Below are 13517 nucleotides of genomic sequence, written 5' to 3'. Positions count from 1 at the left end.
AGTTGAGATCATGCCACTGCATTCCAGCCTGGGTGACAGAGAGAGATTCCACCAAAAAAAAAAAAAAAAAAATTATTTAGGCAGATACTAAGGAAGGGTAAGGATGTCCTTAGTAAGGTTTTCTTTTAATTAAAAGCAGCAGCCCCCAAATCATTTCTTTTCTAACAAACAGCAGCTTATAAAATCGAGCTGCACACATAGAAAGGCAGGCTAGAACCTGGCATGGTGCATGCTGGCAGCTGTGCCAGTAGGAAAGGGGTTACCTGGGTCTACGCATGTCCAACACGGCGGCTCCGTCTTCCCTTCCCTTTGCCAGCCAAGTGTACAGTAAGGAGCAGACAATATGGCACCCACCAAGTGGAAAGCCAATTTGCTTAATAAGATTAGAGTGGGATGGGCATCGTGCCCAAATGCTGTGTAAACATCACACCTGGTCCAACCAATCTGTGGGCCCTCTGTAAATCAGACACCCCCTCCTCAAGCCTGTCTAGAAAATCTGCCGCATTCTGCTGCAGGCCGGAAGTCCCATTCTGGTGCCCTTCTCTTTTGCAAGGGAGAGAGCTGTTCTCCTTTCTCTTTCTTTTGCCTATTAAACCTCGACTCTTTTTTGTTGTTGTTGTTGAGACAGAGTCTCGCTCTGTCGCCCAGGGTGGAGTGCAGCGGTGCCATCTCAGCTCACTGCAACCTCCGCCTCCTGGGTTCAAGTGATTCTTGTGCCTCAGCCTCCCGAGTAGCTGGGATTATAGGTGTGCACCACCACATCTGGCAAATTTTTGTATTTTTAGTAGAGATGGGATTTCACCATGTTGGCCAGGCTGGTCTCAAACTCCCGATCTCAAGTGATCCACCTGCCTCGGCCTCCCAAAGTGCTGGGATTACAGCTGTGAGCTACCATGCCCGGCCTAAACCTCCTTGTGTGTGTCCATGTCCGTAATTTTCTTGGCATGAGGCAAGGATCCTCAGGGATTACCCCAGACAAGGACACCGCTTCAGCATCAGGGAGAAGTCAGTAATGGAGTGAGACTAGGAGGGGAGGCCTTGCATATCCAGCAGGCCCCTGGCAGGAAACCAATGCCTCATACCAACTGGGAACTTGACCATGCGTGGGCAGAACAAGAGAAGGCTGCAGGGGGCCACAGGGCCTAGGGCCAGCAAAGGCAGGAGCCACTGCTGCTCCCAGGCCTGAGAGTGGCGGGTGGTGCTGGGCAGACAGGCTCCCGATAGGTGCTGCGCCTTGGGGAGAGGACCCAACAGTGGGGGAATCAGAAAATGAGGATAAAACCGAAGGCCCTGTTCTCCCTCCTTTTTGCCTTCAGCTGGTGCTGATCATTGGCCAAACTCAACTGGAAGCCACAGGCAGAAGTGTCTGGGCACCGGGCTCGGGGACAGGGGAGGACACTTCTCTGAAGGAGGCAGGGATTACTCGGCGCACCTGATCCTGGCTTCACTGGTCTCCTCTTGGTTCCCAGGTAGAAAGGGGCAAGGTGACCCTTAGGCAGAGGCTGGGTATAGGCTGGTCTGGGACAGGGAAGCAAATGGAGGACGTGGTGGAGACTCACAAGAGACTTCAGTTTGGAGACGGCTGAGGTGAGACTGAGGCAGCCATGGGGTCTCTTGGGTCCCAAACAAACCCATCTCGGGAGCTTACCCCAGCCCCCCGTTCACACGATGGAGGCCCACGGGGCTCTCAGCACCGCATCATGGTCACCACCTGGACCTGAGAAGTGCTTCCCTCTGCTGTCAGGGGTACCATGGGGGCCCCTGGTCTCCCAAACACCCAGACCGCATCTCAGGGAGGGGTGGGCAAGCAGAGACGGAACCGAGAGAGGCTGAGCACGGCCAGCGGCCAGCTGTGTGTGACCTGATTCAGCAGCTGGGACAAAAGGCAGTTTGTTCCATGATCCCTGAGACGGGGCCTTGGGAGAGACCAGATGAATTGTATAGAATATGAGGAAGTGGGTGGTCAGGTACAGAAATCTGAATCCCACTATATAGCTATGTCTTAAATATATGCATTTTTTGATCCCATTTGTGTGTGTGTGTATGCGTGTGCACTCACACACGAGAGTGAAAGAGAGAGAGACAGACAGACAGACTCTTAAGGCAATCCCTTCTCTAATATTCAATCCCAGAAACTTGGATGATTATGGTACCCTATTAAAATGGAGTATCCTAGAACCATGAAAAATCCTATTTCTCAAAAATATTACAGATCAATAGCACTTGTAATGATAGATGCAGAAGTCCTTCATAAAATTTTACCAACCAGCATAAAACAACTCATTAAAGAAAAGTCACCAAGGCCAAATAAGCTTTGTTCTTAAGGTAATTTATCGTGGAATAAGAGAAAATATTTAAAGGCTTTAATAATTGAAACAGACAATTTTAAAACATGATTCAACACTCTGTTTTCATAAAATAGTGGAAAAATAGTAAAGGGAGTTTTCCCTTAACACGATGACGTGTTGCATTTGAAATTCAAATCCAATAGTCATTTACAGAGGTGCAGGGTTCTGTGCTGGGCACTGCACCACGGCATGACCCTGCTTCCCCCTGACCCTGCAGTGATGTACAGAATCCCACTCTGTTTGGCCCAGCACTGTCTCTTCGGTCTCTCCTCCTCCCCTTTTCCCTCCTACTCATGCATCCCGGCATGGCAGGCCTTCCTGCTGCTCCTGGTGCATACCAGCCTCACCGCTGTGGCTGCGTCTTTGCATGTGCGGTTCCTCTCTTTAGAACAGCTTCCCCTTGGCCAGATAGCGCCATGACTGGCCCCTCCCTCCTCCCTCCTCCTTCCTTCCTCCTTTCCTTTCCTTTCTTCCTTTCCTTTCCTTCTTTTGGTGGAGTTTCGCTCTTGTTGCCCAGGATGGAGTGCAGTGGCGCAATCTCGGCTCACTGCAACCTCCGCCTCCCAGGTTCAAGCGATTCTCCTGCCTCAGACTTCCAACTAGCTGGGATTACAGGCGGGCACCACCACGCCCAGCTAATTTTGTATTTTTAGTATAGATGGTATTTCTCCATGTTGGTCAGGATGGTCTCAAATTCCCGACCTCAGGTGATCCGCCCACCTCAGCCTCCCAAAGTGCTGGGATTACAGGCATGAGCCACCGCGCCCAGCCTGGCTCCCCCATTTCTTTGAGGACGGCTCAAATGTCACTGTCTTGCTCAGGACTTTCTTGAGCAACCTATGCTAAAAAAAAAAACATGCAAAGTCTACCCAGCTCCCTCCCAGCGCTCCTCACCTCCCCTCCCTACCAGTCCTAGATGTCACCTGTCATCACCTACAGACCATATAGGGACTCGTTTCTTTATTGTCTGTCTCCCGCTACCAGAACACGAGGGCCACCAGGCTGGGGACTTTGCCTTTTTCACAGCCGTTTCCCAGGGCCCAGAACAATGCCAGGCACTGCAGTTGCTCAGGGAGTGTCAGTGACATGAGTGAATGAGCAGCTGCCCCCATGGGAGAAGAGGTAACACCTGCAACTTCTCCATTTCAAACCTTTTGCTTAGGATTTCTGCATACTTGCACTTAAAACACCTTTATTTTTGAAAAGGCAAAACATGCCCATGGTATAAAATTCAAAAAGGCCCTAAAACTTAAGCGTACACAGTAAATATAACCACTAAGCACCCCCTCATGCAGGCACCTAAAGCCTCTTCCCCTTGCCAGAGTCTGATAGATGGAAAAGGGAAGCTCTTGCAAAATTTTCATATTTTTCACAAGTGAGATTGAGCTTCTCATCTATTTAAGAGTAGTGAGTGTTTGTTTTTGTTTTACTGTGGACTGTCTGTTGATAGCCTTGCTCATTTTTCTGCGCAGTTGTCAGTCTTTCTCATTGATTCTGCAGGGGAGGAAAAAGAATTTTCTCTCTGTCCTTCATAATTCTTAGCCGGGACTCCCTCTAACAAAAGACAGATGCACAAGAGAAAACATACAGAAATTTAAAAACATTTATCCCTCCTGTATACGTGGGAGATGACCCAAAGAAACGAGTCGATCTTAAAAAAAAGAGTATAAACTTCAGGCTTAAATATCATTGTTTGCTGAAACATAGCAAGGAGGGTGGGGAAAGGCCCCTTTAAGGTGAGAAGGCCAGGACAAGCCCTGGAAAACAAAAGCGAGCTTGCGCAGATTTAAGTTGAAGCCTTCTCCGTTGATTAAGAGTCTTAGAGGGAGACATCGTTTAAAATGGAGATTTCCTTTACAAATACCAATTTCTCTTACAAAGGATAATTTTTCAGATCTTCTATATCTGCAGTTTCACAAAATAACCAGGTCAAAATAATCCTTATGACAAAGAGGCATATTTGGGTGGCCTATGCCGGTCTCCTTGATTCATATTTTGGGGTGGTGTGTCCTGAGCCTTATCAATTCATACATGGGAGCACTCTTTATATCGAGGAAATCAGGCCTTTTTCACAGTTTGTCATGTTACTGTGTTTATGGTATACGTTTCTGGGCAGAACAGCTTCTTTTTTTTTTTTTTTTTTTTTTTTTGAGACACAGTCTTGTGCTGTTGCCCACGTGGTGCTATCTCAGCTCACTGCAACCTCTGCCCCCACCCGGGTTCAAGCAATTCTCCTGCCTCAGCCTACTGAGTAGCTGGGACTACAGGTGCATGCCACCACACTCAGCTAATTTTTTTTTTTTTTTTTTTTTAGTAGAGACAGGGTTTCACCGTATTAGTCAGGCTGGTCTCAAACTCCTGATCTCAAGTGATCCACCCGCCTGGGCCTCCCAAAGTGTTGGGATGACAGGTGTGAGCCACTGCGCCCAGCCAAACAGCTTATTTTTACATCAATCTTGTCTTTTATGGCTTCTGTCAAAAATAAAATTGTAAGCCTCCCGATCAACTGGATAGACCCTTCCTGTAGGTCAAGGGCATTCTAAAGTAAACCTGAAACACTGGCTCAGGTCATGATGGGAATGGGTTGTTAGACATGTGTCACTATACCTTCGTCTCCTTGGGATTCAGGTACAGCTGACCAGCATTAACATTAAAACAGAGACCTTAAGACAGACAGAACAGATGCTTTCAGTCTGATGAGAAACATTTACATCTGGAGCTGAGGCTCTTGCCTGTAATCCCAGCACTTTGGGAGGCTGAGGCGGGAGGATCACTTGAATCAAGGAGTTTAGGATCATCCTGGGCAACATAGTGGGATCTGGTCTCTACAAAAACATTAAAATAAAATAAAATAAAATTAGCCAGGATAGTGGTGCATGTCTGTGTTCTCAGCTACTCGGGAGGCTGAGGTAGGAGGATCGATTGCGCCCAGGAGGTCGAGGCTGCAGTGAGCTATGTTTGTGCCACTGCACTCGAGCCTGGACGACAGAGTGAGACTCTGAAACCTACTACCTGAGGGCTTCATCCACATAATAAGAACCCTGGTCTCCACAACCTTATCTTTTTTTTTTTTTTTTTCACTCTTGTTGCCCAAGCTGGAGTACAATGGCATGATCTCGGCTGACTGCAACCTCCGTCTCTCCTAGGTTCAAGTGATTCTCCTGCCTCAGCCTCCCAAGTAGCTGGGATTACAGGCATGCGCCACTATGCCCGGCTAATTTTGTATTTTCAGTGAAGACAGGGTTTCTCCATGTTGGCCAGGCAGGTCTCGAAGTCCTGACCTCAAGTGATCTGCCTGCCTTGGCCTCCCAAAGTGCTGGGATTACAGGCATGAACCACTGCGCCCAGCCCCCCAAAATAAAATTCTAAGCCCTCTGACTGACTGAATGGATCCCTCCTCTCAGCCAAGGGGATTCCAAAGTAAACCCGAAAAACTAGTTCAGGCCATGATGGGAAGCAGGGGTTGGACATGCCTTTTTATGCCCTCCTTCCTTTGGAATTCAGGCACAATGGACCAGCATTAACATTAAAACAGGAATTGTAACGCTGATCAAACAGACTCTTTGTAGCCAGAAGATACCAAATTCCAACCTGACTCTCGTATAGCATCACATGACAGATGGCAGGCCCTGAAAGAAACTGAAATATTTTACCTCAAAATATATTTTTTGAGATATTCTGAAATGACCCTGTAAAGCGGTCTTTACATTCTCTAGAGAATTCCCCTCTCTTTCCAGGTCTTTTCCTGATTCAGGAGAGATTAACTAAGAGGCTAGCACCTTCTTACGTCTGATAAGAGCCATTTAACATCTATTCTCTCTGAAGCCTGCTACCTGGAGTCTTCATCTACATAATAAGAACCTTGGTCTCCACAACCCCTTATCTTAACCCAGTCACTCTTTTCTACTGATTTCAGGTCTTTAGCTAATAACTCTTTCAACCAACTGCCAATCAGAAAATCTTTGAATCCACCTATGACGTGGAACCCACTCCCCCACCCCCAGGTCTTTGAGCTGTGGTCACTCATATTGGGCTCAGAATAAACCTCTTTAAATATTTTACAGAGTTTGACTGTTTTTGTTGACAACTTTATAGTATTCATAAAACTATATATGGTATTTTTAAAAGTTGAACAATGTATAAAAGTGCAAAGAATAATAATGCTAATGGAAAGACACTTGCAATCTCTGCTTCCCAGAAATAGCCATTATTATCAGTCTTTGGTTTCTGCTACATGGATAAAAAGACAAAAAGACATTAGTTGAAAATGGGGAATTTTACTGTAGATGCTACTTTTAAAGAGAAAACATTTGATTTTACTTAGATTTGACAGTAAAAGAATCTGAAGTTAAACTAAAGAAATTGCTGACCTTTGGATAAACACAAACATAGACACCCACACAGAAACACAAACACACACACACACACACACACACACACACACAGGACACAGGAGCATACACACACACTCAAGAGAAATGAGTTCTCTGTTCCTTTAAAGTTAAGAAAAATGTTTAGAAAAATCATAGAGGCTGAAGTCATTAGCTTTTTCTTAAACTCCATGTTTTAACTTCGGATGGTATTTGTTGATTCTCTGGCATGAACAATGAAAAAAATGTGTCCCATTTATTTTTTCTTCATATTCCTCTCCCTATCAGCCCCAGGAAATCATTTTTTAAAAAACTTGGTTTTATGGCAGTTGGTTAACAAATGTTATGCCATATAAATCCTCAAAACTTAACTATTGGCTGAATTTAAAATATTGAAAATCTGGGAGTAAAGCAAATTAGATAACCACAATTGTGACACTTGAATTAATTAATCTGTTTTGTCTTCTCAACTCTGTTTTAAAGCTGAAATCTAAGAAGACATGAACACAATCTATCGGCTTTGAAGATTCTGTGCCTTCTAGTTCTGCCCAGGAATAAGAAGAGCTTAATGCAAATAGAAAATTAAGATTTCTGTTATTTTACTTATTTATTTTTTTGAGATGGAGTTTTGCTCTTGTTGCCCAGGCTGGAGTGCAATGGCGTGATCTCGGCTCAACGCAACTCCTCCTCCCCGGTTCAAGTGATTCTCCTGCCTCAGCCTCCCCAGTAGCTGGGATTACAGGCATGTGACACCACACCCAGCTAATTTTGTATTTTTAGTAGAGATGGGGTTTCTCCATGTTGGTCAGGCTGGTCTCGAACTCCCGACCTCAGGTGATCCGCCCACCTCGGCCTCCCAAAGTTATGGAATTACAGGTGTGAGCCACCATGCCTGGCCAAGATTTCGGGTATACATGATAAAGATAAACTAAAGAATTCCATAGAATTCAAATTATTGTCAGTGTTCCCAAATGGCATTTTTCATCTGCATTTGAGGGAAGGAGAAATATCAACCTTACTAATAACTAAGACCACCAATATGAGTGTAGTTTCCTGAAATGTATTAATGGACATTTTAGTTTTTAAAGCAGGCAGAGGACCTGGATCTGAAATCTGGACATTCTTTTACTCTCCATAGAAAAGACACCCCAGGTAGTTCCAATGAGATTAGACTATTATGGCTGATCACATTTCCCTTTCTAAGTACATAGTCTATGAAATCAGCAATTAAAAAGAGGTCATGGTTGTTGTAACTCGATCTTCCTACTCTGCGGCATTAATCTTTCCAACGGAATAAGACAGTTGCATCTCTTTCTTCCTCCTTCTCTCCTTTTTTTCCTTTCTTTCTCCCTCTCTCCCTTCCTTTCTTCTTTCTTACCTTCCTCCCTCCCTCCCCTTCCTCCCTCCTTCCTTTTTCCCTTTCTCTTTTCTTCCCCTCCTCTCTCTCTTCCCTCCCTCTCTCCCCTCCTTTTCTTTCCTTTTTTTCTTTTCTTTTTCCTTTTCTTTCTCCCTCTCCGCCACTGCATCATGCACGTATTCATTTATTCAACAAGTATTCATTGAGCATCTACTAGCACCAGCCTGTATCCTCTATCCTAGAGGATACAATGGTAAATGTATTGGTTATTCTGTGCTGGCTAACAAGCCACCCCAATACTTAGTATTTAAACTTAGTGTGAAATGGCAATGATATTGCTTTACTCATGATTCTGTGGGTTGGCTGGATAATTCTTCCGCTGGCCTCATCTAGGCTTGCTCATCTGGATGTATCCGGCCAGAGGGTCAACTGGGCTGGAAGTCTTAATATAGCTCACTAGTATATGAGTCTCTTGGTGCTGGGTATTGGTGACGTGCCTCAGTTCTCCACCAGGTGGGAGTTAGGTTAGACTAGCTCCCTTAGATGGCAGGAACTAGGACTCCACCTTCGGATGGGAAAAGTGGCAAAATCACAATGCAGAGGGACGTGTATATAAGGATGAGAGGAATCTGGAGCAATGTGGCCATGTTTTGCATTTCACCATAGCAAATGAGATGGATGGGGTTCCTACCCTCATGGAGCTTGCAGTCTAGTAACAACAATTAGTAATGACAGTTCACACTTGCAGAGTACCCACAATACAACGTGCCAGGCACTGTTCTAAATGATTTATAAGCATTAAGATATTTCATCCTCACAACAACCTTATAACATCATAGTATGAGTCACAGGTGACCTGCCTTATTCCAGGATTGTTAGGGGCTCTTCTCCACCAAAACGATGTCCAAACTCTCCCTTGAGGGATAAAAAAGCTATCAAGGGAAAAGGGGAAGGGTGGGGAGAAGAAAAAGGGTGCCATGGGGAAAATCACGGAAAGGTAAGATTTCGTTTGAGAATTGCTGCTGGCTACAGTCGAGTGAAATCAAGAGCAAGAAAAGAAAGCTGCCAAGTTGGACAACAAAAAAGGGCATTTACCCCACCCTGAGAAAATTACTCAGAGATTTTGAAAATAAAGTTTATTGCTGAAAACTCCATGAAGGAAATTAGATAGGCAGATAACAAATGGGAAAAATTATTAACAACATATATTGGTTCAACCATGTATTCATTCAATTACTGAGCACCCAAGAGATTCTGCAGTTCCAGACCCTTTTCCAAGCACCTACCTAAATATATGCCCCAATAGATAATTACCTAGGAGAGTATTCTCTAACATGGGTTTGAAGTTGATTCACTTTTTACCATATTTTTCTCTCAACAGCATATCTTAATAATCATCAGATAGGTCTAGCTCTTTCTTTTTGAATGGATATATGCTACTGCTCATTTAAATATCAATGGATTTTAGGTTGTTTATAATTTTATCCTATTGCAACCACTGCAACCAGGGGCACCTCAGTTATTGCTTCTTGGCACGTGAAGTATTTCTATAATCTAGAGGCAAAATTATTGCAACAAATGATATGTGCATTCTAAACATTTTAGTAGCTATTGCTATGACACCTTCCAATAAGGCTGAACTAATTTGCATCTTATCAGCATATTATGAGAGTACCCATCCCTTTGCCAATCATTAAATTTTTAACAATCCAAAGGGCAAAAAAAAAAAAATCCCCACAAACCAACAACACAACAACAAAAGACCCATTTTATCGCTATTGAGTTAGTCTGAATTTGAAGTGTCCTAATTTCCAGAGCAGTCCTTATCACTTTTCAAGTGGCCACATTTATGAGACACCACGCATATTTCAGGAATATTTTGCTTCAGGAAATTGCCCAGTTTAAGTTTGTGGATAAATTGAGGGTTAAATTTGCCTCCAAATGAAGTTTAAGGTATACAGCAAAATGTATGGCTCCAAAGGATATCAAAGTTGCAGCTCAGAGCAATTTCAAAGAACGTACGAGGCTCCTATCAGAATAAGAGCATAGATGAACAGCGGATCCATGATTTGCCGAGGGCTTATTCATTACAGAGTTATTTTGGGGGTAATAATACAAATAGGCATGCCCCCTTTCCTTCTGGGTGGAATAAACATGATAATGTTCTCTACAAGAAAAGATGGCAATATCCATGTTGATAAATGTATGCTTTATCATTTCAGAAGTTGTTTATGGAAAGAATGACTCAGCAGGAAACGCAGATGAGAAACCACAGGAAATCTGAACCGGGCTTTTGACTGGAGCTGGTTAAATAAAAGCCGTTATGTTTTACTTTATACCTAGACATTTGTATTTTAAATTTAATCACATTGAAGTCTTAAGTGGCATCATTTTATTACACCTAAAATTGATGAATACAATGTCTTTTTGTTTTTTTCCCATTAAAAATTACTCCAAATTGGGCCGAAATGTTTCTAAGTGCTCAGAACTGGAACATTGGGTGAAGTCATGGGAGGGGATAGAAAATATCCTCGGTAAATTATTAGGTCCTTCTTCTTATGGAATTTCATATTATGTTACTAACAGGGAATGCTGACACCCCTCTTTGAAGACTCACATTTATAGTAGAACGGTATTTCCTGTGGTGGTTTTGGGATGTGATTACTAAGAAATTGAATTTAGGAAAACAACCATGTAGTATAATCATATAAAAACTTGATTTCTTGCACCAAGCTAGCCAATCCATCAAAAAAACAAAAAGCAAAAACAAAAACTAAAAAACGACAAACAACAAACAAAAACTATTGATTCTACCTCTTGAATGCACATTAGTTAATCCGGTCCTCCCAACGTCTACTGCCTGTCCAAGGCACCTCAGTGATGTCATGCCTGGAGCCCTGCAGAGGCTTCCCATGGGTCTTTGGGAATCCCCTCTAGCTCTGGGGTGGACATGGTTTGGTGCCTGTCTGGCAACCAACACCCAAATCCTACTTGATAAGAACACCCAAAGACTCAAGGGAAAGTGACCACTTTTCCAACCCAGGGATAGATTTTGATTACTCTAAGCCAGTTAGGGCAGCCCCATTTTCCTTGCAGTGGCTGGTATGGAACAAGCAAATGAACTACAGAGTGGGTTATAAACCCACAAATCTTACTATGTTATGTCTCTGCTTAAAAATCTCTCAATGGCTTCTTGAGTCTTTTACAAGAAGAGTCTTAATAAGGTCCTTAGTCATCTGTCAAAGTGCTCTAGCTTTTCCTTAAGGCCTCCTCCCCATGTCTGGCCTCCAGCACAGAGGTCTTCTCTGAGTTGCTGGAAGCTCTAAAAGTGGTTGTTCTAAGAGCCTGCACACAAAGTGATCACTTTGTTCCCTAGACTATAGCAAGTGTTAAAATAATGATAATAATAATAGTCACTTTGCTTCAATCTTATTTCCACTTTCTTTGTTCAGACAACTTTTTCAGTTCCTTGGTAAAATCTTCCTATGCTCCCTTCCTCTGAGACATGTGAAGCTTCCCTTTCACAGGTTTTCAAAACACCCTGTATTTTCTCATACCCCTTATGTATTAGTCCATTTTCCCATTGCTATAAAGAAATGCCTGAGACTAGGTAATTTATAAAGGTAAGAGGTTTAATTGACAGTTCCTCATGGCTGGGGAGGCCTCAGGAAACTTACAACCATGGCCAAAGGGGAAACAAGTACCTTCTTCAAATGGCGGGAGGAGAGACAGAGAAAGCCCGGGGGAAACTGCCACCTTTAAACCATCAGATCTCCTGAGAACTCCCTCACTATAACGAGAACAGCACGGGGGAAACTGCCCCCATGATCCAATCACCTCCCACCAGGTTCCCCCCTTGACACGTGGGGATCACAGTTTGAGATGACATTTGGGTGGGGTCACAGACCCAAACAATACCACCTTACCACAGTTTCTCAGACTTTCCTTGTTTTTGATGACCTTGGTAGTTTGAGGCATACTGGTTGGGTATTTTGTAGAATGTTCTTTGTTGGGCTTTGTTTGATGATTTTCCTCGTAAGACTGGGGTTGTGAGTTTTGGGTTCAAAGACTTTACAGAGGTAAAATGTCCTTCTTATCACATTATATCAAGGGTGCCTCCAATGAATGGAATGTCATTGCTGATGTTGTCCTTGGTCACCTGGCCAGGGTCATGTTTGCCATGTTATTCCACTTTAAAGTTACCATTTTAAGCCTCAAGCAGTGACTCACACCTGTAATCTCAGCACATTTGGAGGCTAAAGCAGGAGGACTGCTTGAGGCCAGTAGTTGGAGACTAGTCTGGGCAACATAGTGAGACCTTGACTCTACGAATATAAAAATTATGCACACCAGGCTTGGTGGTGTGCATCTGCAGTCCTAGCTACTCAGGAGGGTGAGGCAGGAGGATCACTTGGGCCTGGGAGGTGAGGCTACAGTGAGGCATGATCATGCCATTGCACTCCAGTCTGGGTGATGGGGCAAGACCCTGTCTCAAAAATAAATAAAGTGACTTTTTGTCCCCTCTTTGGAAGGAAGTCACTGCATGCAGCCCACATCTAAGCAGAAGGGAGTTATGCTCCTCTCACAGTGTGGTTTTCAGGAAGCTCGGGCAGAGATGTCAGGAAGTCTATGAGTCAGGGTCCCCCAGCAGAGGAGTCCTGCATCCCCCAGGAAGGGGCCTGGCTCAATGTTTCTGTCATGCTCAGTCCCTGGCTGGGAGCAGCTTATGGTAAACATGCCCTTGCTGCAAATGTGGCAATGGATTTCAGGATTCAGCAGCTGGGGCTGTGGGGCTGTCACCCTCCCTGCAGTCAGAGGCCTGCAAGACATTTTCTCATGATGGCCTGGGCAGTAGGCAGCAGCTGCGTGTAGCAATCCCATTGATACTCTCAGCTGAGGTCCCAGCCAACCACTAGCATCACCTACCAGCCAAGTGAGAGGCAGGGCCTGCAGCCTTCCAGCCCTGGAGCAGGGACATGCACTTTGTCCCTTGGAGTGGGGGCATGCACTTCCTGCTTTGCCCTACACAAATCTCCTGATGCAGGGCAGGCAGTCCCAAACTGGGGCTTAGCCTGGGAGGGTTCCTTGGCTCCACTCAGGAAAGAATTTAAGAGCGAGCTCGTGGTGGAAGAAAACAGCTTTATTGAGGCAGCAGTATTACAGCTCTGTGGCTGGTCCTCCAGAACAGGGCTACCCTATAGGCAGTATGCTAAGAGTGGCAGCTCAGGGACTGTCTGAGGTCTGCAGTCATATTGATACCCAGTGATATGGTTTGGCTGTGTCCCCACCCAAATCTCATCTTGAATTCCCATATGTTGTGGGAGGGACTCACTGGGAGGTAATTGAAACATGGGGGAAGGTTTTTCCCATGTTGTTCTCATGACAGTAAGACTCACTAGATCTTATGGTTATTTTAAGTGGGAGTTTCCCTGCACAAGCTCT

Source organism: Pan troglodytes, chromosome 18 (assembly GCF_028858775.2).
Source record: "Pan troglodytes isolate AG18354 chromosome 18, NHGRI_mPanTro3-v2.0_pri, whole genome shotgun sequence".
NCBI lineage: Eukaryota > Metazoa > Chordata > Mammalia > Primates > Hominidae > Pan > Pan troglodytes.
This window is presented reverse-complemented; position numbering follows the sequence as displayed.